General features: G+C 41.9%; 1 long non-coding RNA gene across 3 annotated transcripts in view; it reads right to left on the reverse strand.

Annotated features, from left to right (window-relative positions):
- Positions 1-22,711, reverse strand: part of LOC135093152 (uncharacterized) — a 58,950-nt gene extending 36,239 nt beyond the window's left edge. The window contains exons 1-2 of one of the 3 annotated variants that reach the window (XR_010263230.1): positions 22,154-22,711; positions 11,177-11,374 (exon numbers count right to left, since the gene is read on the reverse strand). This is a non-coding gene — a long non-coding RNA (uncharacterized LOC135093152). The remainder of the gene's footprint in view (positions 1-11,176; positions 11,375-22,153) is intronic. The other 2 variants (XR_010263232.1, XR_010263231.1) reach the window with 2 other exon arrangements.
- Positions 22,712-25,685: the final 2,974 nt, after the last annotated feature.

Genomic DNA, 25,685 nt, shown 5'->3' on the forward strand with positions numbered 1-25,685 from the left:
TGCCTCAAAGATTATTTTACAATACTTCTGACAATATATTTCATTGTTGCAGTATTAATGAAAGAAATAATATATGTGTGGGAAACCCATATAGGTCCACACTGTACCCATGAACCATGCCTGGCAAATCACGTGTACATTTTTTAATAATTGTCTCTAAGTTAAATTTCTCGGTCGTTTAGAGAATTTCCTTTGCTGTTATAGCACTATAGAAAATATCTACTGATGTGGGAAACCCACCTGAGTCTCACATGAAACCATATATTTCCCCATCCTCTACCCATGCCCATCAGTCACCAACAATTTTTTTTTTTTCTATGTAGGAAGGATACTGGCCAAGGGCAACAAAAATCTAATAAAAAAAAAAAAATGCCCACTGAAATGCCAGTCCCATAAAAGGGTCAAAGCAGTGGTCAAAAATTGGTGGATAAGTGTCTTGAAATCTCCTTCTTGAAGGAATTCAAGTCATAGGAAGGTGGAAATACAGAAGCAGGCAGGGAGTTCCAGAGTTTACCAGAGAAAGGGATGAATGATTGAGAATACTGGTTAACTCTTGCGTTAGAGAGGTGGACAGAATAGGGGTGAGAGAAAGAAGAAAGTCTTGTGCAGCGAGGCCGCGGAAGGAGGGGAGGCATGCAGTTAGCAAGATCAGAAGAGCAGTTAGCATGAAAATAGCGGTAGAAGACAGCTAGATATGCAACATTGCGGCGGTGAGAGAGAGGCTGAAGACAGTCAGTTAGAGGAGAGGAGTTGATGAGATGAAAAGCTTTTGATTCCACCCTGTCTAGAAGAGCAGTATGAGTGGAACCCCCCCAGACATGTGAAGCATACTCCATACATGGACGGATAAGGCCCTTGTACAGAGTTAGCAGCTGGGGGGCTGAGAAAAACTGGCGGAGACGTCTCAGAACACCTAACTTCATAGAAGCTGTTTTAGCAAGAGATGAGATGTGAAGTTTCCAGTTCAGATTATAAGTAAAGGACAGACCGAGGATGTTCAGTGTAGAAGAGGGGGACAGTTGAGTGTCATTGAAGAAGAGGGGAAAGTTGTCTGGAAGGTTGTGTCGAGTTGATAGATGGAGGAATTGAGTTTTTGAGGCATTGAACAATACCAAGTTTGCTCTGCCCCAATCAGAAATTTTAGAAAGATCAGAAGTCAGGCGTTCTGTGGCTTCCCTGCGTGAAATGTTTACCTCCTGAAGGGTTGGACGTCTATGAAAAGACGTGGAAAAGTGCAGGGTGGTATCATCAGCGTAGGAGTGGATAGGACAAGAGGTTTGGTTTAGAAGATCATTAATGAATAATAAAAAGAGAGTGGGTGACAGGACAGAACCCTGAGGAACACCACTGTTAATAGATTTAGGAGAAGAACAGTGACCGTCTACCACAGCAGCAATAGAACGGTCAGAAAGGAAACTTGAGATAAAGTTACAGAGAGAAGGATAGAAACCGTAGGAGGGTAGTTTGGAAATCAAAGCTTTGTGCCAGACTCTATCAAAGGCTTTTGATATGTCCAAGGCAACAGCAAAAGTTTCACCAAAATCTCTAAAAGAGGATGACCAAGACTCAGTAAGGAAAGCCAGAAGATCACCATGGAAATCCCATCTGGGCCCCAGGTGTACGAGTATGTGCTGGCTGGGTATGTGCCACCTGTCTCGCCTCGTGATTGGCCGCCACCTTCTCATCAGCTATCCTAACCTAATTGAGCTAACCTTAATTAACCTAACCTAATTACCCTGTACCAAATTACTGAATAGGGTCTCTTATTTATTATAACACATTATTTCGGCTAAGCTAGGTTAGGTTAGCTGATGAGAAAGTGGCGGCCAATCACGAGGCGAGACTTTTTGCACCAATCACGAGGCGAGACTGCTCGCTCATGTGCTGAGAGTGTGGGGACTTTCCTGCATGCAGGCCTTCCTCTCCTTTCAGTCGAAGCGTTAGAGAATGGGAGTGAACGAAGTGCTAATGTTGTTGATGCAATATTCTCTGCTGACCCATGGAGTTTTTCTGTTCATTAACTTGAGCCCAGAAAGAAATAACATCTGTCAAGTATGCTTGAGGTCATTGTTCCAGACATAAAGTCTGCCATTCATTCTCAAGCCGATGCATGCCCTAGAAGGTTGATTGGTAACTTGCAGCCAAGGAAGAAAGAAATGTCTTTGTGTTGGGCAGTAGCAGTTCTTGGGGGAAAACGTTTGAACATTAGTAAACACTCAATATTTTCAGGAAGGTGGATCTACACTTTTTGGATCAATTCTACCACAAAACTTTTGAAACTCTCTTTAACATATATCACTTGAGCATTGTCAAGGTGACAAGACGTCGTGGTGCTTCACCCGTATCCAAAATTAATGACAGATGCTGGGATCACGTGGCCTAAAAACGTGAGTCCGGGATTTTAAATAAATGAATAAATAAATAAATAGATAAATAAATAAATAAATAAATAAATAAATAAATATATATATATATATATATATATATATATATATATATATATATATATATATATATATATATATATATATATATATATATATATATATATATATATATATATATATATATATATATATATATATATATATATATATATATATATATATATATATATATATATATATATATATATATATATATATATATATATATATATATATATATATATATATATATATATATATATATATATATATATATATATATATATATATATATATATATATATATATATATATATATATATATATATATATATATATATATATATATATATATATATATATATATTGGACACTGAAAGTTGAGTAGATTCTACAGTAATATGCATTACATTTCTGTACATTAGCAGTAAATTTTCTTTTAATTTTGTGATGTCAGCAGTAGGACTCTGAGTTTGAAATAGCTTATTCACTCCGACTACATCTTTCAGCACTTTACATATAGATTACATCTGCAAAATGTTCTGAGGATCATCATAAGCTTAACCCACAGAAGTCTGGCTGTGTGGTACCGTTCACTGGATGCTGTCATCAGTACATCCCACTGCTCAACAATGACATTGACAGCTGTCATGCCTGGGATTTTCTTCGGTGTTTCACTCTCTAGACGAGAATTTGATTTATTTCCCAGTATTACTGAATTCGTTTTGGACTATTTGAGAACTAGTTATGTAACTCCCTAACAATGAGTGATGACACAGCTGGCAACACTTCTGTTGCTTTATTGACAACCAGGTGTAAGGAATGGCAGATGTACATAGATACTGTTAGGTTGAGGTCATCATTTACCAGCAGCATTGCAAGAAAATACTTCTTCTTCTTCCTACGACCTTAATCCCACTGTACGAGTATTGCAGGGTCAGCCGCTCGAGTTATCCTTCTCCATCTGTTTCTATCCATTGCATCATCTTCTTGCACTCCCAGCTTGTTCATATCACTCCTTATTACGTCTCTCCATCTTATTTTTTGTCTCCCAACCCTCCTTCTCCCCCTAACCTCCACCATCATTGCCTTCCTCACTGGTTCATCCTCTTCTCTCCTTATCACGTGTCCAAAATGTCTTAGTCGTGCTTCTCTTGCCTACTCCTTGATATTACATATTCCACACATTCTTCTTATATCTTCACTTTGTCTCCTTTCTAACAGTGAAATGCCAGCCATCCATCTCACCATCCTCATCTCCGTTCTCTCCAGAATGCCTTCCTCTTTCTTTCTTAAAGACCATGTCTCTGCACCATATAGAAGTACTGATCTCAACACACTTCTGTATATCTTCATTCTCAGCTTCAGTGGTATTTTCTTATCTAAGGTTACTCCACTCACTTCCCTCCATTTTTCCCATCCAGCTTTTACTCTTTTGTCTAACTGATTTATCTGTTCCTCCTTCTTCTGCAAATACTGATCCTAGGTATTTGAACTCTCTTGTCTGCTTCAATCTTATGCCATCCTCTGATGTTACATTTATTTCCTCATAACCTTCTCTGTTGCTTACCATTACCTCTGTCTTTTGTGTGCTCACTTTCATTCCCTTTCTCTCCAGGTTGCCTTTCCATAACAAATATCTCTCCTGTAACTCTTCCTCCGTATCCGCAATGATGACTAGGTCGTCGGCAAACAGCAACTCCCACAAGTCCTCATTGTCTCTCACCTCCATCGTTATTGTGTCCAACACTATGAGAAAGAGAAAAGGACTCAAAGCTGATCCCTGATGGAGTCCTACTTCAACTGGGAAGGATTTCGTTTCCCCATACCTTGTCTGCACTGTTGTTTTTGCTCCCTCATACATCATTTTCACTAGTCTTATCATTTTTTATGGCACTTCTCTCTTTCTCAAACTCCAGTACAATGCTTTCCTAGGCACCCTGTCATACGCCTTCTGCAAGTCCACAAAACACCAATACACCTTTCTGTTTCCTTCTAGATATTTTTGCTGTATCTGTCGCACAATAAATGTTGCATCTACAGTGCTCAATCCCCTCATAAATCCAAAATGGTGGTTGTGTATTTTGACTATCTCCCTCAGTCTCCCTTCTATCACTCTCTCACTAGTATTTTCAGACTATGCTCCAACAACTTAATATCTCTGTAGTTTTCACAACTTAATATATTTCCTTTCTGTTTCTACAACTTAACCATTCTACTTTCCTTCCAATCTTCAGGCATTTTCTCCGTGCTCCAAATATTTTCTAACAATGAGTATGTCCACTCCACTCCAAACTCTCCCAGTGCTTTAATCATTTCTATCGTTACTTCAGATTTTCCTCCTGCCTTGTTAGCCTTTCCCTTCTTTATGGCTTAATCCGCTTCCCTTCTACTTATGTTGGGTATTGGCCCTTCCACTGGTAATGTTTCACTCAGTTCTTCATATTCATTTTCCATGTTTAACAGGTTTGAGAAATATTCCTGCTACCTTCTTTTTATGTCCTCTTCCATCATAAGAATGTCTCCGTTTTTGTCCTTTACTATTGCTACTTCACCAACATCTTTCCTCATTTCATTTCTTACCTTCGCTACTCTGTATATAATCTTCTCTCCGTCTGGTGTATCCAGCCTCTCATACCAATCTCTGTATGTATTACTCTTTGCTCTGGCTACTGCTCTTTTTGCCTGCTTCTTGGCTTGTCTGTAATTTTCTTTAGTGATGTCATTATCAATGTCTTTCATTTGTTTTAGTGCTAACTTCTTATCCTTAATTGCAGCTTGAACCTCGTCATTCCTCCACCATGTATCTTTCTTTTCTTTTGGTTTCCCACTCGTCTTACCACAAATTCCTGTTGCTTTTGTTACTAATATATCTTTCATATCTTCCCACACCTCCGCTGCTGTTTCTGGTAAGCTGCCAGTTCTGTCTTTCCCTGAACGTTTCTTCAACTTTGTTTCTAAACTCATTCTTCTTTTCACTTTTCAGCTCCCAGACTTTAATCTTCTTCTTTCTTTCTTCTTTCGTTCTCTTCCTTCCACTTTTCATCCTAAAATCTGCTACTAATAATCTATGTTGCGTCACCACTGGTTCTCCAGGTATAACTTTGCAATCCATTACAAGTCGTTTGTCTTCTCTTCTTACCAGGATGTAGTCAATCTGTATCTCATTCTGATCGCTTTTATATGTAATTAGATGGCTTTGTCTCTTCTTCAACCAAGTATTCAATATTGTAATTTCTGCTGCTTCTGCCAGTTCCAGTAATCGCTCACCTTCTACATTTCGTCTTCCGAAACACATTCCACCATGGACTCCTTCATACCCATTACCACTTTCTCCTACATGTGCATTCATGTCTCCAGCTATTACTATTAATTCTGTTCATGCTATAATTTCTATATACTCTTCAAGTTTTTCTCTAAATTCCTCTTTCTCCTCCTCCCTGCAACCCTGCTGAGGTGCATATGCAGATACAATATGCCATATTTTTCCATCTCTGATTAGTTTCATTCCCATTAACCTGTCATTAACTCTTTTAACTTCAGTAACCTGTTCCTGTACATCTGGATGAAGAATAATGGCCACTCCATTTTTCTTTGTACTTTCTCCAGCATAATACACTTTGTATCCTTCTCCTATTTTTCTAGCACTGTTTCCTTTCCATTTAGTTTCTTGGATGCACAAGATTTTGATATTCCTCCTCTGCATTACATCCACTTGCTCTCTTCCTTTGCCTGTAAGACTTCCTATGTTCCAGTAGCCTATTCTAATTCTTGGCTTCTTTTTTCAGTTCTTGGTCTTGTTTCCCACTATCTTCTTTAACCGCAGTCGTGGGTTCTGCGGTACCCTTTGCCCATTTTCCACTGCAACCAGGGGTTGTTGCAACGCGTCGCTTAAGGGGGACGCCCTAGCCATACTATTGTCCACAATAGAAATATAAGAAAATAGTGAGGGATTATAATTAATTAAGGTGGCATCATCATATTCTCTACCAATCATGTTTTCAATTTTGATTCCTTCCTACACCATTTATTTTCTCACAGTTTTATAGAGTGTTTGGGACGCAGTATCTTGTAATGGAACCAACCGAGAGAAAGTATCCACCACTGATTCTTTTTCTAAGCTGAAGTGACGTATTCTGAGAGCTAAATATGAAATACTGGCTTCACTTGTACTTCTGTTAACTATTAAGCTGAAATTATTATTTCCTATATGATGACTGAGGAATTTAGCAAAGCAAAACTGGGTGCAATCACATTTCTTTGCAACCTGCCACGTTTCGTTCTGTGTAACTTAAAACCTTTAAGACATGCAGGCTTTGTTTAAATTTGGCAATAATACCCCGAGATGATCGATGGAAAGGTTAGACGAGTGTTCTGAAATAAATATAACCTTCAATTCAACCATTCTAGTAAGATGCTGTACAAGAAGAGAATTGTGAGGCTGCTGGGTGCTGACGTGAGGCTGCTGTGTAGTGTGCTGCTACGAACCCTTACATGTCCTGAATATTTTCTATTTTGACAGTAGCCAACAAGTGATGTAATGTGCTTAAATGGTAGTGCCGCAAAACTTGGTTGCAAGATCCACCAGCCACACTCCTCAGTAACGAGTGAAAAGCGTATCGCAACATGGTCCAAGGTAGCTACAAGTTGTGTATATATATATATTTTTTTTACAAACATACATAGGTGCGCACGCAGACAACTGAAATCCTAAACAGCTAAAACTATCATAGATACTTGCCTGCCAACTATGAGCTTTTTTTTATATATATCTAAATTCCCAGGTAGGAAATCCCTATGCCCTCCCGTCTCATGGCAGGCATTCATTGCAGGGATGTCTGTCTCTGCCTCTGAAGCCTGCCCTCCTCTCCCCCTTCCCGATTCCTTCCATCCCAACCACTCGTTCTGTAAGATTTTCCTATGATCAACATTTATGAATATCTGAAAAGTTGCATCGTTGTTCACACGAAATACTGAAGATTTCCAGTCTCTTTTTCCGATGAATTTGACTCTTCATACGTTGTGATGTCTCGGAACACGAAGTTCTTCTTTATGAGCTACTGTTGTCCGGTATTGGTTTAATATTTTCCTGTACTATGCCACTGGTTACCTTGTGTCAGTTAGGCCCTACGCATACATGCTATCGTATCATAATAGATATTTTCATGCATTGTTAAACCTTGTCTTAGATTTCTTAATTATGACTGCCAGGTATATGATCATTCATTTATGTATCTAAAACTTCTTGTACTTGCATTATATATGTATTGATTTAAGCACGGCATGAGCTCTGCGTGGCTGCAACACAAGTGACGTGCGGGAAACCTACAGAGACGTCCCTGAATCCATATTTCGAGTTGGTGGTGCTTTTCTTTCTTTTCTATTTTTTTACTCATTCTGGAGTCCTCAGAAGCAAATATTTAAAAGGCATTATTCTCTCTCTCTCTCTCTCTCTCTCTCTCTCTCTCTCTCTCTCTCTCTCTCTCTCTCTCTCTCTCTCTCTCTCTCATGTTGCATCTTTGGTTCATTCTCTTCTACAAATGAAACTTTCCCCTATTACTTTCTCGGTGGGAGGCTCCACGTCGTGCGAAGTGAAAATGGACTGGTTGCATGTCGATTTTATTCCGGTAAAAAAATGATAATAAATAAATAAATAAATAGATAAATAAATAAGAAAGAGATAAATAATCAGCTTTTTAATATATTGAATTTTCTTATGACGTGATTACTAAAAAAAGTAAATATGCTGAGAGAGAGAGAGAGAGAGAGAGAGAGAGAGAGAGAGAGAGAGAGAGAGAGAGAGAGAGAGAGAGAGAGAGAGAGAGAGAAAAAAAAAACTGATATTCATGTTGATGTCAAAGCGAGAGGCAGCAATCGGTTGATCAGGTAAAGGTGATGCCATGCGTGACATGATTTACTTTACGATAGACAAATAAAATCTATATTAAACATACACAAAAAACAACTCGTACATCACATAGTTAACCTGCTCTGTAAGATGTGTGCTCTTCGTAGATAATACTTTAATGTGCAAAGATCTAGTCATCAAAAGTTAGCTCTGTCTGAAGGAAACAAATATTTTCGTCTTTGTGGCACTTTTCTCTGTGCGCTGCATCTTAATCACAAGGATGTATGTACCCTGAAGCCATTGCTAGACAATACTTGCCCTGGTTTTTTCACAAATCACTTCATTATGATTTACAAGTATATATGTTTTTTTTTCTACCTAATCGTCTTATTTGTACTGGTTGTCACAAGGTTTGCCGTTGTTACTAGTCCATACAACCAAAAATTATCTTAACAAAAGCAGAAACCTAACATACTTCATCATTAAAGGAACAAGCTTATTAAGTGTCACGCATGTAACACTGAAAATAGCAACTGTAAATTAAAGAAATCAAAGACAAAATACAGTGGAGCCAGCAAGGAACATAACATGGAGCTTGTTCGTGACTCTTGACCTGACATAAAGGGTAACAATGTACTACAAGTCAATGCGGGGATGCAAATGTGATCGCTTCTCACGAATACCTTCGATAATTTACATGCACAGTTGCACACACTGCTGCACGACACTGATGTATACTGCACCCCCTAATTCATGACTAACATCTAGTTATATAGGCTACATTTGCTACACTACAACAACTGAGATTAGACAGGTTTATGCATGGGGATAATAGATGGAAATAGGTAGGTATATTTCATACAGGGACTGCCACGTGTAAGCCTGGTCGCTTCTTGCAGCTTCCCTTATTTCTTATGTTCTTATGTTCTAATAAAGCGAAGTGAAGCACTCCTTGATCATGTAGTATATTCTGTTAACTTTCCACAAGCACCAAACGTCTGTCACAAAGCTTAGTGACGAAGATTTCATAATAAAGTGTGGAAAGTTAGTACAAATTTAGTGTTCTTCATCACCATGCTAAAAAACATTAATGCAGATGAAAATATGGTTAAAGTTGGTAAGAAAAAAAGTTTATATACAAAATATGTACACTCATCTAAAAGTACCCTTCCATACTTTAGTATCCTAACTGACACTATTACCACGTACGCTCTATTTTCCAGTATCCTTACATTTTTTTGAGCATCCCCTGGGATTACTTGCATCTATCTGTCTTAGAATAAACAACTCGAAAACACGGGGTACGCGTTGTAAATAATTTAAAAGATAATCCTGAAAAGCCGTGTGTCATGTATTTGCTTCGGTCATATCAAGTCCCATTTACCATAAAAAAATAGTGTCTCATGCAGTGAATGGCTGTGAGCTGCCTCGCACAGGTGGACATGACAACAGGCTAATAGAGAAATGCGTAATAAGAAGTGAACTTGAACATTTTATTTTCTCTCTCTCTGATGAGGAGTGCAGAATACAGGTAGGAAAGGGAAAGAGATGAAGGGACCAATGTTCAAGAACTTTACCTAAAGAACACAGCTACACCTGGTAACATTATTTAGAGAAGATGAAGGAAAAATACTGAGGAATTGTTAGGTAATAGGTAAGTTAGAATTCATCATACCACAGAGCATATACACCGAAAACATCAAATCAAGGCACGGGTGGCAGTGGCGACAGCTGCAGGCACTGGGCGGATGACAGTGCCTGGGCGGATGACAGTCTTTGAGCAAAGTTTTTCTGGCACAAATTACGAAAGATGTTTAAATCCACCATCAAGTTCTATATACATGAGACCAATAAATTGTAAAGAAATAATTAATTACTTGAAGGCATTCACATCTCAGGAAGTGTGATTCAATGAAATTTCCCCTAAAATTCTAAAACACTCACGTGAAGAACTAGCTGTACCACTTACCCGCATAGTTAATCTTTCTATTAAAAATGGTATTTTTCCTGAGCATCGAAATGTTTAATGTTTACACTTGGAGTTCAGGTTACCTCTTGGAGCTTAAAAAAGTCTATTGCAAGTTAGAATTGGTTGGACATACTGTCTTTTCAACCGATAATATTACAAGAAAAAAATGCTTAACTCAACGACTGAAAGAGGACTGCGGCAGAACTCACTAAAATAATCTAATCCCAGTCTAAGTAAGAATATGGAAATCCTACCGAATTCAGAGGATTAAAATGCTGTTCACTCTTACGTTTCGTGCGGTGAATTATTCGTGTTTCTCCCTCCCACTCCAAGAGCCTGGTGGTTCCCGCCGCGCCCCACGGATGTTACGGAGGAGGGATGAGCCATAATTGCAGCCGAGGTATTTGCGACGGAAATGAATGGTAATATCAACATATTCCCCACGTAAATCACTGTAAAAAATATAACACGCAGCAAAAATTCGTTGGCAAGATGAAACCGCTAACTGACCCATGTAAGTATGTGTGCATGTATGTACGTATCTTTGTCAATGATATTTCCTTTTCTCGGCCGTCATACCTCTATGGTGAAATAACGCAACTATGTGTATTTTTTTTTTCTCGGTCACCATACTTTTAAGGTGGAATAACGCAGCTGTACATACATATTTTTCCCACTGTATCTTGAGTCACATCACCGCCACCATCGCTGCCAAGAGAGCTGCGGTAGGATCTTGCTTCTCTTACCACCCAGGCACCAACAAAACCTGCAATAATGCGACCTCAAGAAGCTCCCACGAACGATGCAGAGATAATTTGTTTTCTGTCTCTGTACTGGTGGCATGTAACACCTACCAAACCCCTCCGCACTTCTATCCTCCACAAATGAAGACCATTAGGAAGTTATATAAAGGACAACTTCCGCCGCTCTTACCTAACAAGCCTCCAGGGTGTGGCAGGGTTCCGGGGTGAGATGGCCTGGGGCGTCCGGGCAGATAATGAGCGGTGCCGCCTCCCTCGTCACCTACACGCCGCCACCACCTCGCTTATCATGCCTTGCCACGCTCGGCACGTCCCACCCAGCGTGTGCTCTGACGTGGATCATGAGTCGTCGCCGCCGCCTCCACCAGCGCTGTCGTCACAAAACTCCTCAGTCAGCAGGGAACGATCGGTTGTAACACACACACACACACACACACACACACACACACAGATAAATAAACAAGCTGACGCACAGATTGATAAAAAAACAAACTGATGCACAGATAGATAGACAAGCAGACTAAAGCACAGATAGATAGACAAACAGACTGACGCACAAAAACATAGACAAACATATTTATCGATTAGGGTTGGCGCTCAATAACACACACACACACACACAGGTCAAACACAAGAAAGCAACAGCAACAAGAGTAACTAAGACATCATACGTAGCGTTACAGTCAGCCTGAGGAATGATTTGTTCGTTCACCCCCCTCCCTCCACCGCCGCCACCACCACCACCACCACCACCACCACAATAACGAAAATGATCCTCCTCCTCCTCCTCTTCCCGCTAACTACTCATCATTACCACCACCATTACTATGCACCACTACAATGACTTTTCCTGAGAGAGAGAGAGAGAGAGAGGAGAGAGAGAGAGAGAGAGAGAGAGAGAGAGAGAGAGAGAGAGGAACGCACTTCAATCTTTCAGCAGCATTTGTAACGTAAGCAAAGACAGGATTAAAAGGGACGGAAAAATAACACCTTTGCGAGCCTCTGAAAGGGTGATGATAGTGGCGGTAATGGTCCGGTTGCTGGTGGCAGTGGTAGTGGTGGTGGTGGTGGTAGTATGTAGCTAGGAAGAGAGATGCGGGGCGTGAGTGAAATTGGTAGATATGACAGCCCGGCAGGTGGGAGGAAGCAGGGAGTTGTGAGGGCTGTAATTAGTACGAGGGGGAGCGTGGAAGACAAACCGATAATATCACGGGAGAGGAAAGCAGGAGGAACGAAAGGAATGGAGGATGAAAAATGTGAGAAAAGAGAGAGAGAGAGAGAGAGAGAGAGAGAGAGAGAGAGAGAGAGAGAGAGAGAGAGAGAGAGAGAGAGAGAGAAGCGTTACCGTAAGCTATACAGAAACAAGGAATACGAGGAGAGAAAAGAAAGAATGAAATGAATGGAGAAAAAAAAGGCGTGAGAACTCGATAAGGTAAAATTAAAGTTGTTATAAGAAATGGAGAAATAAGGAAGAGAAGTAGAAGAAAGAAGGAACGAAAGGAATAGAGAAAAAGAATAAGTAAGAACTGGATACAGGAAAAAAAAACTTTATTATAAACTATACAGAAATATGAGAGAGAGAGAGAGAGAGAGAGAGAGAGAGAGAGAGAGAGAGAGAGAGAGAGAGAGAGAGAGAGAGAGAGAGAGAGAGAGAGAGAGAGAGAGAGAGAGAGAGACAGACAAAATAGAAAGTTTAAGATAATGACCCAAAGGAAGAAAGAGACAAAGAGAAATGAAAAAAAATGAAAGTTAAAACGAGAAGCGAATGAGACGACATTCCAGGAAGGACGAGAGGAGAGACAAGACAAGAATAAACAAAGCACGAAAGGGAGGAGATACAATAGTGATAATGATAACAAACACGAAGCATGGAGGGAAGAGGAAAGAATAAGGATAAGAACACGAGACATGGAGGGAAGAGTGAACAATAAAGAGGAAATAGTCAAGATATAATTTAGGGCCGCGAGGGAAGGAAGCTAAGGAAAAAAAGAAAAAAAATAAAAAAAAGTGAAGATAGAACAAGTGCGATTGAGAGAGAGAGAGAGAGAGAGAGAGAGAGAGAGAAGAGAGAGAGAGAGAGAGAGAGAGAGAGAGAGAGAGAGAGGAGAGAGAGAGAGAGGAAAGCAAACCAACCAGGAAAAGCAGCGACAAAATAATAACACAAAAATAATAAATATTATGATGTTCAGGCGAATTATGAACACTCTCTCTCTCTCTCTCTCTCTCTCTCTCATCTCTCTCTCCTCTATATCCACTAATTCCTCTTTCATAAACAGGATAGGACACATCCGGTAGGAGGAACGGAAGAAGAAGAAGAAGAAGAAGAAGAAGAAGAAGAGGAGAGGAGAGGAGAGAGGAGAGAGAGAGAGAGAGAGAGTGAGAGAGAGAGAGAGAGAGAGAGAGAGAGAGAGAATTTGTTGTCAACCGGTAATTTTTCTCCTTCCACGGGTCTTGGAATGGAGAGAAATCAGAGTCAGCGAGCGAGTGACGGGAAGCAGCAACGCTACAAACAGTGTGTCGATGTGCGCATCTCGCCGCTCGTCCATCAGTGCCAGGAAAGACTGGTGCGGTGAGCCTCCCTTGAACACTGTACAGTAACCCTATCGCTCCTTACCGCACCATATTCCCCCGTGTTTCCTGTGTTCCCGAGTGTCCTCACCGAGCTGTTATTTTGACCACTTCCTACATCACCGTATGTGTTTCAAGTGCCACCCGCTATATTTGCTTGTTTAGTATCAGCGGTTGTTTTAGAGTCAATTCGGCAAGAAATACATTACACAGTCTTGCATAACATGTGTGTTTTTTTTGGCGATGTTTATTTTTCTCCTTCCAGCTGAGACTGTCACCTTTCCTCAATAGCCATTTTTTGGCCTTGCATCATGACGTCTCGCTTTTCCTGTGTTGGCGACGAGTGTGTGCGAAGGAGAGGTGTAGGGAGTGTAGCCTTGGCCAGGGCGGTGTGGTGAATGTGTCGTAAGGCCCTGAAGAGGATATAGGGGAAGAAGCAAGGTACAGGAAGAAATGACCTTAACAAAACCAACAGCATTCAAATTACCACAAACTTCTCTCCCTCTTTCACATCCCTACCTCCAACAATTAATCTCCTTGTTTCTCATTACAGCCTCTTCCTCATTCATAATACTACTGATTAAAAGAAAAAAGAAAAACAGCCTTGGCGGGGGGGCACTGTCACACCATCCACCTGCACCACCACACCCACCACTTCCATCACTACCACCTGCACCGCCACCTGCAGGAAACCGCTGGCTGAGTGGCTTGGAGGCCTTGGATGGGTTTGTGGAGAGGCAGCGAGGGACGGCCACCACCTCGAGGCATCTCAGTGTAGCGCCCTTCCTTTCACAACCCTTCACTGCCTCACTCCTGCACTGAGCGACTACACCTTTGTTCTCCCCCAGCCCCTTTGCCCCTGTTGTGTTACCAAGGAATAGAGAGGATGGCCGATCGTGTCTCAGCTTATTATTACTATTCCTTCTGCTTCTGTCTCCCTCAGTTTTTCACATGCGTCCCTGTTCCCTCCCTATTCCTGTCCCTCCTTTTCTACCCGTGTGGCTGTCGTATTTTTACTTCTGTCTTTTCCTTATCTCAGCCCATCTTTGCTATCTACTTGCCTCTCTGGCATGCCCCTATTCTCGTCCATTCCCCATCTATATCATCCCGTTATCTAATTGCATCTTCCTGAAATGTCTGTATTATCACCTCTTTCTCTATTTCCATCTCACTGTTTTTCTTTCATGTACCCTGTCTACCCCTATTTCTCTCTGTTGTAAACCCGCCGCCCAACCCCTGTCATGTTTTCATTCCTCTCCCTTTTTTTCTATCTCATCTTGCTTTCTGTATTCTTCCCTGTCTCTATCATATCCTTATTCTTGTCTCCTCTCTACCCCTGTTTCTCTTTGAATACTCTTCTCTCAACCTTTGTCATGCCTTAATACCTTTCCCCTTTATCCATCTCACCTTGCCCTCTACACTCCTTCCTGTCTCTTCTCTACCCCTGTTTCTCCTTGTATACTCGTCACCCTCTTTCATGCTTTCATTCCCTTTATCCATCTCACCATACCTTTTACACTCTCCCCTGTCTCTATCATATCTTATTCCGTCTCTCCTCATGCACTCGCGTCCCTAGTCTCTTTACCTCACAGACACTCCAAACGAAAGTAATAAGAAGCAGACGTAAGGTAGAAGCGAAGGAGTCTATTTGAGAGTAACATTAACACGGTCGAATTCCCCATAAGTCACTGGTGGGAAGGATGATGGAAAGTGATCGAGGAGGCATGGAACTGGTGGGATGGCTAGGGGAGGATGTTCGAGAGTGATGGAAGGCACGAGGAGGAGTGGTAGGCAGGGTGTTGAAAGGAAGAAGGTAGTATGCTTGAGGAAAAAGGAAAAGATATTGTGGGTTATTGTGGTGATAAAAGAGGGAGAAATGAGGAGGAGAGAAAGGACAGGCATGTAGTGAAAATAAAATGAAAAATGAGAAATATTAAGTAAGAGAAAAGGAGAACTGTGGCTTTTGTGGCGTTAAAAGTGAGCAATAGGGAAGATGAAAAGGGGAAGGAAAGAAGTAAAGTAATAATAAAACGAAAAACTGACAACTATTAAGAAAGAAAAGAAAGAAAATGTACTGTGGGTTATTATGGTCGTAAAATAGTGAGAAACGAGCCAAAGGAAGAGGAGGGAAAGAAAAAGAGTGAAGATAAAATAAAAGGAAAATAAGGAATACAGTGAAAAAAAATAAAGAAATGAATGAAGGGAAGTGAGGAAACGGGAAAAAGAGAAACAAAAGGAAGAAAGTGAGATGTAAGACATAAAAATTAATCTTAAGAACCGGAAAAGAGGAGAAAAGAAAGGAAATGCCGGGAGGAAATAAGGAAAAAAAGAGGTAACAGTGGTAAAAGGATAAAAAAAGAGGAATGAAAGAGAGAGAGGGAAAAAGAGACAAGGTAGGAAAAATGAGAAGAGAGGGACAAGAAATTAAAAAAAGGAAAACGGAAAGAAAGATAGAAATAATAAAAGAATAAGGAAGAAACGAAACTAGAAGGCAAAAGGAAACAATAAACAAGAAAAAAAAAGGAGAGGATGAGAGGAAGAGGAAAAAAGTGGAGGAAGTTGGGAACACAGTAAAAGAACAAAGGAATTGAGGAAAGGGAAGAATGATGGAAGGAAAGACAGAGAATAAGGAAGGATAGAAAAAAAAGAAAGAATCTGAGAAAAGAAGAAACGAAGAAAAATAAACGAAAAATAAAAGTAAATAAGGCGACGAGCGCAAGAGATGAAGACAGGAAGTAAGAGAGAAAAGGAAAGGAGGAAGGACGGGAGCAGATTAAGGTGAATGAAGGGGGTGAGAGAGCAGTGTTTTATGGAGTGTGACAGAGGGGCGGAAGGAAGGGGAGGGGAAGGAACGGTATCACAGCGGCGGTGGGGAGTGGTGGCTCTGATGGAAGGTGGAGGGTGGAGGGCGCTGGAGACGAGCGGATCAAGGAACAGAAGGACGCGATCTGTATTTTAAAACCAGCACAACACTGACCGCGGAGATTCATCCTTTCATTAAGCAGTTCTACTTGTTCCTTTATCTTTACCATTTCTCCTCTCTCTCTCTCTCTCTCTCTCTCTCTCTCTCTCTCTCTCTCTCTCTCTCTCTCTCTCACAAACAAACAAACACAAGGATGAACCAGCAAAGCAAACGACCTCGTCACGGCTTGCAGGGAAAGGTCAGCTTCTGTTGACAGCTGCGTGTGAGCAAGTAGCTGACTGGATAACATCGCTGCTGCTGCTTTTCCTGGTGGCGGTGGTGGTGATGGTGGTAGTGGTGGTGGTGGTGGTGGTGGTGGTGGTGGTCTTCCTGGAGTGTTTTATTGTTGGGATGTTGTGTCATTACGGTGTTATGTCTACTATGCAATCTCTCTCTCTCTCTCTCTCTCTCTCTCTCTCTCTCTCTCTCTCTCTCTCTCTCTCTCTCTCTCTCTCTCTCTCTCTCTCTCTCTCTCTCTCTCTCTCTCTCTCTCTCTCTCTCTCTCTCTCTTTCTTTCTCTCTCTGTATTTACCTCTTAATATTTTTTTACACGACTGAAGCAAGCTTGTAATATTGTAATATCCCGTTTTTAAATACCAAACCATCATGTATATATATATATATATATATATATATATATATATATATATATATATATATATATATATATATATATATATATATATATATATATATATATATATTACACATCTAAATAGTATACTGTGTGTGTGTGTGTGTGTGTGTGTGTGTGTGTGTGTGTGTGTGTGTGTGTGTGTGTGTGTGTGTGTGTGTGTGTGTGTGTGTGCAGGACATGTTCGAGTATCATTCTTCATATAGGGCTGAGGAGGACGCGGCCAGGCAGGCAGGTGTGAGTATGAGAGAGAGAGAGAGAGAGAGAGAGAGAGAGAGAGAGAGAGAGAGAGAGAGAGAGAGAGAGAGAGTCGTGAGTGTGTCTAGGTGTAATGGTGGAAGGCGGTGTGTGGGGTGGTCATTAGTGTTGCGGGTGCAGGTGTGGTCATGGTGCGGCGCTGCGGTGGAGGGGGGAGGGACTGACGAGCACGTGATGGCATAACACACACACACACACACACACACACACACACACACACACACACACATACACACACACACACACACACGAGGGACGCCACGATGAAAGATAGAACGTATATCACATTTTTTTTTTGTTATTTTTCAGCATTTTTTCTGTTACCAGAGAGAGAGAGAGAGAGAGAGAGAGAGAGAGAGAGAGAGAGAGAGAGAGGGAGGAATGAGAGGCGATTAGGAAGATGACGTTAGTGGGAAGGAAGGACATAAACGAGGGACGAACAGCAGCAGGTGATGGAAGAGAAGGAGGAGGAGGAGGAGGAGGAGGAGGAGGAGGAGGAGGAGGAGGAGGAGGAGGAGGAGGAGAAGAAGAAGAAGAAGAAGAAGAAGAAGAAGAAGAAGAAGAAGAAGAAGAAGAAGAAGAAGAAGAAGAAGAAGAAGAAGAAGAAGAAGAAGAAGAAGAAGAAGAAGAAGAAGAAGAAGAAGAAGAAGAAGAAGAAGAGAAGGAAGAGAAAGAGCAGGAGGAGAAGGATAAACAAGAAAAGGAAAAGGAAAAGGAAGAGGAGGACAAGAAAAAAAAAGAAACACACACAAAAAATAATAATAAAAAAGAATGAAGGATTAAGAATGAAAATAATGGCAACGAAAGACAAGAAAGAAAAAAAAGAGAAAAGGAGGAGACGAGAAAACTAAAATAAACAACAACAACAAAAAAAAAACTCCCTTTCTTTTTACTCCCTCTCTCCTCCCCTAACATTCTTGCGTCGCGTCATGTCAAGCGGACACAATAATCACCGCGGTGTGCTGGGCAGGGCCGGACGGATACAAACAAGTGAATTGCGTTGTGGTCATACATAAACATCAATTTGGGATGTAAAAACGTGAGACAAAATATGAAGAGGCAGGTGGTGCAGCCGAGTTGGGAAGATGACTGGACAGGAGTAAAGGGTAACAAGAGAAGGGAGGAACTGAGGACGAGAGAGGGAGAAAGAGAGAGAGAGAAAGAAAAGTAAGGCCACGGATCCAAGTATCCAAGTGCTGTCAAGAGGATGATAGGAGTATGGTAGTATTACAAGTGGTATTCCAAGTGGTGACCGGAGAATTAGAGTCACAAAGGAACACAAAGAACGAATGAACAGATCAGCTGGTCTTTACGAGGTTCTTTGTGGTAAGGTACGCTATACTAAGGAATGCGCTGTGCAGTGATATAGACGAAAAAGAAAAAAAAGTTAATGAATTTAGTAGAAGGAAAAACGGAAGGGAAGAAAAGAAACAAGAAGACCCCTCTCTCTCTCTCTCTCTCTCTCTCTCTCTCTCTCTCTCTCTCTCTCTCTCTCTCTCTCTCTCTCTCTCACGCAAGCACTTACTAACCCACATCAGAGGCGCACCCACGTCTTCCTGGTGTGAGGCAGCAACACAGGTAAGCAAGAAAAAATAATAAAGCAATAAAAAAAGGCACGAGATTTACATTCTGGAGTGACTGGCTGGAGTCTGGCCGCTCCCTGACGCAACCTTCCTCTTCTCCGTACACTTTTCTGTTTGTCTGTCTGTCCGCCTTTCCACCTATCAGGAGACCAGTGGTAAAAATAGCGACTCCTTAATAGGCTCGTAACGATAAGTGCTGATGTATGAGAGAGAGAGAGAGAGAGAGAGAGAGAGAGAGAGAGAGAGGAGAGAGAGAGAGAGAGAGAGAGAGAGAGAGAGAGAGAGAGAGAGAGAGAGAGAGAGAGAGAGATGGGGGAAGCAGGCAAGTAGAAAAGACAGGCAGACAGACAGACAGGCAGACAGACTGACAAACTGACTCACTGACTGACTGACACAGATACGTACAGACTGATGGACAGATAGACTAACAAACAGACAGACAAACAGACAGGCTAGACATCGACAAGTTCAAGGCTGCTGTGGTTTGCCGGATTTTGTTTTCTTGCAGCCTTTGGTCATCCTGATTTATAAGCATAATGATAGTAATGATAATGATAACAATCTGAACCTCTCTCAACCTTCCTTTCGTATAACAATCTGAACCTCTCTCAACCTTCCTTTCGTATCTACAGCAAAAACACGACATAACCATATTCAGTCCAGTACCACACCACCACCACCTCTCTCGAGAACATGGACAGATAATATGACCCGCCGCGAAGGTAAGACTAAACTCGGCGCTCACCCTAACCAGTTCTCACCACCCTGATCCCCGAGACACGCCACGCCACATCCCGCGACCCCGCATCCGCCGCGCCGCTGCCACGCACACGGTATCCAGGTAACATCCTGGCAACAATTCTTATACAGTCTACGCGCACTTTAGTACACTTATATCCTGGAAGTGTGTACAAGCGGCATCAGTACATAACTACGTAATGGCTGGTTTGCACTCGATCTTTCCAATCCACAGTGCACATATAACATCCCGGCTGCACTTTCCTTACTCCCCACGCAAGCACTTGGTTAACATGGCTTGTTTTGTGTGTCAGGATCCGTATTCTTGAATGTTTCGGTGTCTCATCTCGAAATGTTCAGCAGAATCTAGTGGAAGTTAATGAGGTTCTCGAGTGTGTGGGGTTCATGAGTCTAGTGATGGCTTATTATCAAGGATTCTGCATCATCAATTGGAAAAAAAAGCTGAAGGTAATGAGGTTCTCGAGGGTGTTTTCATGTTTCTAGCGATGGCTTAGGCAACAAGAATTTTGTATCATCAATAGGAAAAAAGAAAAAAAAAGTAAGAATGTCTGTATCATTTGAAGTCCTGTTGAGGGCCCAGCCTTTCAAAATACAGACTAAACATGGCGTTCTTAGTAATCTTTCAAAACAACTATTAATTCTCGTACTTTTCATCACAATTACAGCGAAATTCCTGTACACTCGTGAAACATGACCTATTTTCTGAAACCACTAGCAAAACGTCTTTAGTACACATCTGCATAACGGCCGCCAATTCTCGTACTTTTCATCAACACAATCCCAGTAAAATCCTATACACTAGGGAAACATGACCTATTTTCTGGGAGCCTCAGCACAGCGCCCTCAGTACACACCTACATAAAGGCTGTCTGTACCCGCCATCTACCAAGCATTCCTCCATCGCGGCCCGTCCCTTAGGCCTGTGTGGGGCGAGGAGCCGAGACACACCGGCCTAGAGGAAGATATATGTCACCTGAGTGCCCCGGGTGGTGCTATACAGGCCTCTCTCCTCCTCCGCCGTTGTCCTGTCCTGCGGGGAACCTCTTAGTGAAGGGCGACACTAAAACGCTCACCCGCACACACACACACACACACACACACACACACCTAGACCTGTCGTAAAATTCTTGGTGGAGAAATAAAGGCATCCTCCTGAACATTGGGAAAAAAAAAAATCTCAGGAGGTATTTTATAACAAGGAGAATCAGCGCGAGAATCTTGTTATACAGAAGGGAATGGTACAAAAAAAAAAAAAAAAAAACACCTAAAAACAGGGGAGGATCTTCATGTAAACCACACGTCACAAATTAACATAAGAATGAAGGTTACAATTAAGGATAATGAAAATAATGGCTATAAAAAAAGCGGCCGCGTCTAAGGGAAAGCCTTGTGCTGCTAATTCACAGGTGCTGGAATAATTAATGCCCTCCCCTTCCCTGACGAGGACCATTAAGGCGGCAGGTGAGTGGGTCGAGACGCGCCTGCAGGCCACCATAGCCCCGCCGCCTTAATGGCACGAGGCTCACACTGGGCGCCGTATTGTGTCCGGAGGCTAGAAAGTTTGTATTGTGCCGGAGGTTCAAGTACTTTCATCCAGAGCGTGCGTACCTGAGAGGACAGCTTGTACAGCACTCAGAGGCGCATAGTCACAGAGGCTAGAAAGTTCGTACAAAGACGGAGATTGGAATACTTTCATCCAGAACGCACCTCCACTACATTGAAAGACTCTAGGCGGATTTTTAAGGGTGTTTTTACAGTTCTTGTGAGAGGTCAACAAAATTTCTACATTAATAATAGGAGAAACACTCTTGAGAACCAGGCCAACCATCTCTGCGGCCTTTGAAAATAGTCTTAGTGAGAGAGCATGGCCTTTCTAATTACGGAGCATAGTCACCTTTCAGCGCTCCATGAGATTTCTTATCCTTCAGAGTGCGTGGGTAGTGGCCGAGTGACTGACTGTAAGTATCTGGGCATGAGGTCTATGGGTGGTGGGGATAAGGTGACGCTGGTGGTGGGGGAGAAGATGCGTGTGGAGTGGGGAGAGCTGGGCGTGGTGGTGGTGGTAGTGGTAGTGGATGAGGAGGGTGAGTCTTGAAATATGTGATTTGGTTGTTGTTGTTGTTGTTGTTGTTGTTGTTGGTCGTGGTGGTGGTGGTGGTAGTATTGCTGATGTTGCTGACTAAGTACTGCTAATCCTCACATCACATCAAACCGTACCCTCGAAAACAAAACACAAACAACCCTATCTACATACGTATACCCCAAGGTCACTACACCACACACACACATACACACACACACAAACACACACACACACACACACACACACACACACACAAACACACACACAAACACACACACACACACACACACACACACGCTTACCTAAAATGCGGAACTAATGAAACACGTTAAGCAGAGCGTCCCAGTAGAGAAGGACGCACCGCCACCTCCACGACCAGCAGGCGGGATAAGAAAGTTGCACCCTGACAACACCTGCTTCGATAATGCCCACAAAAACTTGAATCCCACGTGCCCCAGTGCCCCGGAGACCTGGCTGACGACGCATCGGTAGTCGGCCCCATCCCCTCGCCCTTGCCCGGCCTCTCTCCATCTCCTTGGTGCTCCGAGCAGCGAGGGTTTGGTTCTGAGGAGGGGAGGAGGGGAGGGGAGGGAGATCCTGCAGAGGAAAGGGAAGGTTATGAGAGGGAAAGTAAATGAGGTAAAGAGCATGTAGATGAGAGAGAGAGAGAGAGAGAGAGAGAGAGAGAGAGAGAGAGAGAGAGAGAGAGAGAGAGAGACCCAGAGGCGGAATTCCTCTCGAGTGCTAGTGAACATAAAGGGGAGGACTGGGAGACAGAGAGGCAGGAGGTGATAGGAGGGTGAACCAAGGGAGGGAGGCAGGGACAGGGGGGATGAACCGTCTCTCTCTCCTGTCAAGCCTGGACGGACACTCGACCTCATGTGCTTTTTGTGTTTGGTCTATAAAAAAAGAGAAAAAGAAAAAAAGAGAAATAGAAACAGCGTAACATTCCATGCAATACAAAACCTGGCATATAAATAATTCAGGCTGTCACACACACACACACACACACACACACACACACACAGCTAGATAAGATGTGAGAGATAAGACATAGAGACAAAAAAAGACACAAGAGAAAAGAAAGAAAAAAATATTGATATATGGAAAACAAGAAAATAAAAAGTTAAGACTGACTGAACCTAAGCATCAGCATCACCCATGCTAACACCTTTACAACATCACAATAAACAGTCGAAGCAAACACGCATCATTACACACTAACAGTCTTCTCTACACAGCAGCACCAGGCTATGGGCTGGACAACAAGAGTGACGGCTAGACCTGACGGACACAAGCGGGGAAAGAAAGCAACTGATTATACAAACTCCACCTGAGGAAAATGACAGGATGGCAGGACAATTTATTCCGACGCACCAAACCACATTTTTTTCCTATCTCCCCTGGTGCCGGAGCGTCTCGGGAACATGTTGAGTAATGTGAAAGTGAGAGGATGTTGGTGTAGGGAGTGCGAGAGAAGGGGTGAGAGGATCTGGGAGAGGCTTTAAGGCAGGTGTGTGGAGGTGTGAGGGGGAGAAGGCTTAAAGGAGGGAGGGTGAAGGCGGGGTTCGCTCGTCACTGTCAGGCATATTATGTTAAATAGAGCTCCAGGGTGGCCTGCACTCCTTAACTAGTCCTTCCCTCCATCTGCTAGGCTTGTCCTCTGCTTCTTGGCCGAGATTCATCAGAGTCCAGAAGGAAGGGAGGTAATAGGCAGACAAACTGGACAGTGGGTGGGTGGGGGAAAGTGTGGCGTCGTGATCCAGTCCTTTCTCCTACACTAGCCCTTACCTCTGTTTATTTTGCTCTTTCTGTGCTTCTGTGGGATGAGATGTGTCGGAGACCTAGAGCAGGGGCTCCCAATCTTTTTGTTCCTCTGTATCCCTTGGACATTTTTATAGGTTCCCGTGTACCCATAAATAGATTAATAATAAAAAAAATGGAATTGTAATATTTTGATATAATTTTATTATGAAATTTGTATGTGTAGACTGCATAGGAATATTAAAGATAACAACATCAATAAACTAAACATAAGTAATTTACGAAATATCTTGATCCATCACATATATGTATATCTTTCTTACAATTTAATTATCCATAATGATCATTACGTCCGGTACCTGACCCTTTCAGGTCCAGTACAGATTGCGGCTACGGTTAGTTCCATAATAGTGAAAACCAAATGGCATTCACCCTACTATTGAATAATTTAGATGAAAGTTTTGCTTACTTAAATGAGTAAATTAAAATCTGACAGCAGATTACAACACCATGTATTGCACAGTAGTGGTTATTCTCTGAGACTAAATATACCCCCTGAAAAATACAAATGTACCACTGGGGATACATGTACTCCAGGTGGGGAGCACCTGACCTAGAGGAGGGAAGACAACGGTGAACAGACTGGCTAAGGTGGGGTTGGAGGAGGTGTGGTATCATGAAACGGTCAGTTCTCTTTAAATTAGTCTTTCCTTCAATTTGCTTGGCTCTGTCTGTGCTTCTATGGGGTCGAAATGCTTTGGAGTCCAGGAGAAAGGGAGTAAAGGGTGGACACACCAGTAAGGGTGAGCTAATATCTATTCTCCTACATAATTGTCCTTCCTGTAGGTGGCATAAGAAAATATTGTTGTTTCCCAAGCTTTCAGAGAACTTGGATGGCCCAAAGTTAATCAAAACCTTTTTTTGGAAATCAGCACAAGTGTTTATAAAACAATGAATGCTTGTGTTTTTGAAACAATGAATAAGATGTTCCCTGACTGGCCTCGTTCATTTCCGACTGTCCTGCAGATAACTAGCAACAACTAGACAACAAAATCTTTTTTTTTTTAAACTAAGACAAACTTTGGTGCCAAAGTATTTTCTTTAAATGGATCAGAATTGTGGGACTCATTGCCTGCCCGCGTCACCAATGTAAGCACGCTCTCTGCTTTTAAATCTAGACACTTCAATTATATTTTAACTAACTCTATCGATTAATGCGCTTGAATTGCTAAAAATTTCAATGTGTTTTACGCTGTTGCTTTTTAGGTTTGACCAGTGTTTTATGTAAACTTTTAAGACAATATATCCTAATGCTGATATTAATGAATACTGATATTTTAACTTCAAATATCCAATATTTTATCGTTTGTATTTTACTCTTTTATGTATTGTTTTTTTTTTATTTTATTTTTTTATTTCATGAACGTTTCATTATTAGTAGTATCTGAATTTTCACTAACGTTTTATCATTAGTTGTAATGCTATATTTTGTAATCTTAGTAAGACGTGTAGTTTTGTCTACCAAACAATTGTGTAATAACTTGTAACTTGTGGAAAAATAAACGAATTTGAATTTGATTTGAATTCTTGCACCTCTTGACCTGTCCTGTGCTTCCCTGGGACGAGATGGTTCAAAGTCTTCAGCAAAGGGAAAGTTGGGTGAACAAGCAGACGGACGGAATGACCGGGTAGTGGGAGGGTGTGTATCTTGACATCAGAGAATGGACGACTGTCTGTGGTATGTACGGAATAATCACATGGTCATTTCAGGCCGCCATACATTAGACAAGGTAGCGGGGCAACTGCCCAGATCGGGAAGGAGATGAAATGCTTACGCTCCTGGTGCACGCTTAAAAGATGAAGGGAGAGACTAATGTTTGCGTCTCTGGGCCGTACTTACTGAGAGCCGATTGTGTGGGTGATTGTGTGGGTGATTGCATCGATGGGTATCTGAGTTCTGCGCGTTGAGGTATGGGTGGATACACTGAGAACTGTGTGTGTGTGTGTGTGTGTGTGTGTGTGTGTGTGTGTGTGTGTGGTCCTTTCTAACCTGTTTACGATTCCGTGGAT

This window comes from Scylla paramamosain, chromosome 42 (assembly GCF_035594125.1).
Source record: "Scylla paramamosain isolate STU-SP2022 chromosome 42, ASM3559412v1, whole genome shotgun sequence".
In the NCBI taxonomy this organism is placed as follows: Eukaryota; Metazoa; Arthropoda; class Malacostraca; order Decapoda; family Portunidae; genus Scylla; species Scylla paramamosain.